The following is a 4,307-nucleotide window of genomic DNA, read 5'->3' on the forward strand; positions in this document are numbered from 1 at the left end:
TCTTAGATGATGTCTCCTGGATTCTAAACTTTTGACAGATTTGCCTTTATTTCTGTGAGATAAGCTTCCTCACTATGTTTCCCAGTTACTATGTTCTCATGAGAGTGTATTTATCATGAGAATAAGCTATTGCCAGTCTTCATTCAGACATAGTGGCCATTTTCTCCTTTATGCCATGGCATTGCTTGCAGGTGTTACTGACTCCCTTTTTTCCCTAGCTTCTAGGAAGAGTAAATAATGTCTTTCCAATAAGGAATAATGCATTTCCATGGTACTTTTCAAGAGATTGGAACTCCTATAAGTTATTCTTACCCTGCAGTCAATCTTAGGGCTCAAGCATTGCTTCCATGTGTAGCAAGTGTAAAATGCACCACTATGAGCAGTTCTGCAGTATTCTAGGGCAGTTGTTTCTGCTTCTTAGCTGTTAGTACTGCCTTTGTTATAATTAAAAATATTTAGTAATGGTAATTTTCCTGAGATTCAAATTCCTTTATTTGTTTATTTACTTGGCCTGTAGGTAGTGCTTTTGCAGTAATGAAGAATGCACTGTAGTGGTAATTTTCCTAAGATAAAAAGTCCATTAGCTTTATATATTTAGGCTATATGTACTGCTTTTGCAGTAAGGAAGAATGCATTGTACTATGTTTTGAAAGGTTTCATGAAAAATAATAAAAAGGCTAAGAAGAAGGAGAGTACTATAAAATGTATGTGCAGTCATTGCTGACTGCATATTTTACCTCATATTTTGCAAATTTTCAAGAAATAATTTTTTAAAAAAAGATTTTATCATGGACTCATATGGGCAGGCTTTACATTGTCCATGGTCCACTGGGACATATGTGATCCCAGATAATGAGTATCATAATCCACAACTCATAACAAAAATTCTGAATTGGTCCTTTAGTCAACATGTCTTCATTAGCAAAAACACATAGTATCATGAAAAAGTTCAAAGGAGAGGGTGTCTTCTTGTCTCACCGGTGATGATGAAGTAAAAGCACCACCTTTAGGCTGCAGCTCAGAAACTACAAGCTAGCTGCCAAGACCAAGCCCGCTACTTCCTCTGGGCCTGCAATTAATCAAAAGATGCTAAGAATACTTTTGAAGAAACATGTTCATACTGTTTCTAGTTGTTGGTATTGGATAACTCTCGAGTGTGCCTTAAATCCAAGCCCAAACTGACACCCAAAATACAGAAACTACTTAATCGAGAAGCAAAAACTTATACACTCAGTTTTAAAGAAGCAAAAATTGTGAAAAAGTACAAAGACTCCAAAAGTGTATTGTTGGTTACTTGCCAAACACACAGCAGAACAATTAAACATTATGGTAAAAGAAAATTTATGTTATCATTGAAAAGCAATTCTAGCACTCCTACAACTAAACCCACCCTGAGGACACCAGCAAGAAAGACTCTAAGTTCTGAAAACTAAATCATGATATACCTGGTCTCAAAGGCAAGAGCCCTGCACTGATTTTCAGAACACCTACGTCTGGACAGTCAACAGCCACTTTTTCTTCCTCAAAGAATATGAGCGAAAAAAAGAAACATTTCTCTCAATGAAAAATGTTATTTAGTCAGCAAGAATCCCAAAAGACTCCAAAGACAGACTTTGGAAAATTCCTGTCTTCTCTGTAAAGGATGGATTTTGAAAATAAGAAATGTCTAATGTAATCTCTGAAACTAAAGCTAATCAGAAAATCAATATTTTTGAATTTTATTTGTTCTTTGAATACATGGATACTAGATCTAAGAGCAGACTTTTCTTGGTATCCTTCAGTGTTTATGGGGAAAATACCTTACCAGAATGAATAACTGAAACCTGCTTACCTCCCACTCAGTGCTAAAAAAAATACATGAAATGTCCTTGGAAGTAGTAAAGATATATATGGCTATAGAGTGATATTTTTATATTCCCCTCCCTTAATTAGAGATTTTCATTATTTATGTTTTTTTCTTTCTAAGGAAATTGAGATCTTTTTGAGAGGGTCTACAAACTTCTGAAGCTTTCTTCTGGGCATCTACAGCCTTATTGCTAATTCAGAAAAAAGGATCAAGTGTATGTGTCCTTATGTTCCCACAATCATCTGTATAACTTTATCAGTAAGATATGATTATTCCCTAGTACAGAAGTAAATATCTGGGGAATTCTTGATTAGATATGATTTAACAAGACACAGAAATTTTCATTTTTTGCAATTTTATATTGTTCCTATAGCAATATTTCACCTTAAATGACTTCTTAATTTGCTCTGGTGAAGACTTATTTCTAATCTAAAAATTACATCAGAACACAACATAGTAACAGTGTAGCTATCTTAAATCTCTTTTAGAACATAGATACACTTTTTTTTTTTTAATGAGAAGCTAAGGTTGTATTCAACCTATCTTTTAAAAAGCTCTTTAAATAAATGATGTAGATACTTTAAAACATATATTTTAAAAAATTCAAAGGAGAAAATAATTAGGTCTTGAAAGGTTAATGATCTGAGTTTTTTTTCTTTTACTACTATAAAGATTTAAAACTATTAACACTTAAGCACCACTTTAGGTGAATCTCATAGACTTCAGCCTGTTGTCTTTATTTTTATTTATGTCGAGTAGTTTCTAATTTCCCTCGTGACTTTTTTTGACCCATTAATTATATAGGAATGTGTTGTCTGATTTCCACTTATTTGTGTATTTCCCAAATTTCTTTCCATTTTTAATTTTATTCTTTTTTTTAACATATTTTCAATGATTTTAATTCTTTTAAATTTGTTAAGCCAGATTTTATTGCCTAGCATTTTTTTTTTTTCCTGGAGAATGTTGCATGTATGTTTGAGAAGAGTGTGTAATCTGCTGTGGTTGGGCAGATTGTTCTACAGATATCTGATAGGACTAGTTGGTTTCTAGGGTTGTTGAAGTCTTCTATCTCCTTGTGGATCCTCTGTCTAACTTTTACATGTTTTATTTAAAGTAAGATATTGATTTCCTGCTCTTATTGTTGAATTGTCTATTCCTTCCTTCAATCCTGCCAGCTTTTGCTTCAAGTATTTTGGGTCTCTCCTGTCAGATATAGAAACCCTGGTGGTGTAGTGGTTAAGTGTTACAGCTGCTAACCAAAAGGTTGGCAGTTCAAATCCACCAGGCACTCCTTGGAAACTCTATGGGGCAGTTTTATTCTGTCTTACAGGGTCACTAAGAGTCAGAGTCAACTCCAACAGCAACAGGTTTAGTTTGGTTGTCAGCTACATACCTGTTTCTAATTGCTATATATTTTTGATAGATCTACACTTTTACCATTATAAAATATCCCTCTTTATTTCTAGTAACATGTTGTGTTCTAACATTGTTTTTAATCTGATAGCCACCCCAGCTTTCTAATGGTAGCCATTTGTGTTATATTACTTTTTCATTCTTTCATTTTCAACATGTTTGTATCTTTGAATATAAGCGTATTCCTGTAGAGAACATATGTTAGTGTCATTTTTTTTATATCCATCTCTGCCTTTTGATTGGTTATTTAATCTATTCACATTTAATGTTATTATTGATATAGTTGGATTATCTCTGCATTTTACTTTTTGTTTTATATATATCTCATGTCTTTTTTGCTCCTCTATTCCTCCTTTAAGGAGGCCTGGTGGCACAAGGGTTAAGTACTCAACTACTAACCAAAAGGTTGGTGGTTTGAACCCACCCAGTGGCTCCACAGGAGAAAGACATGGCAATCTCCTCCCATAAAGATAACCCTAGAAAACCCTATTGGGCAGTTCAACTTTGTCACGTGAGGTCACTGTAAGTTCAAATTCACTTGACCTGCATCTAACAGCAACAACAACATTCCTCCTTTATTACTTCCATTTTCATTAAGTGAGTATTTTCTAATGTAATATTTTAATTCTTTTTATGAATTTTTTACTATATTTAAAAAATTATTTTGTTAGTGTTTTTCTCTTGAGCTACCACATGCATCATAATTTATCAGAATCTATTTCAGATTTATACTACTTAATTCCAGAGATATATAAAAATATTACTCTTATATATCTCTAGTCCCTCTTGTTCCTTAACACAATTATCACTGTACATATTATAACTATATATGTTAAGATAAATATCTTTCTAGTATTCTGTGCTTTCAGCCAGGATCCATCTGACATCAGCAATGTTATCCCTCCTTCCATGTCCTCTTCTGAATCGGGCTTGAGTTCTTTTCATTTCTCTGTAGAAGTACTGCAGCATAATCTTAAATTTTTGAATTATCTTCAGCAAAATTGTACTTGCTTGTGATATTAATATTGCTCGATAATTTTCACATTCT

At 33.3% G+C, this 4,307-nt stretch overlaps 1 pseudogene; it reads left to right on the forward strand.

The window, feature by feature from the left end:
* The first annotated feature begins 986 nt into the window (after window positions 1-986).
* On the forward strand, window positions 987-1,736 carry LOC101351208 (UPF0711 protein C18orf21 homolog pseudogene; annotated as a pseudogene).
* The last annotated feature ends 2,571 nt before the right edge of the window (window positions 1,737-4,307 follow it).

Source organism: Trichechus manatus, unplaced genomic scaffold, assembly GCF_000243295.1.
Source record: "Trichechus manatus latirostris isolate Lorelei unplaced genomic scaffold, TriManLat1.0 scaffold00337, whole genome shotgun sequence".
In the NCBI taxonomy this organism is placed as follows: domain Eukaryota; kingdom Metazoa; phylum Chordata; class Mammalia; order Sirenia; family Trichechidae; genus Trichechus; species Trichechus manatus.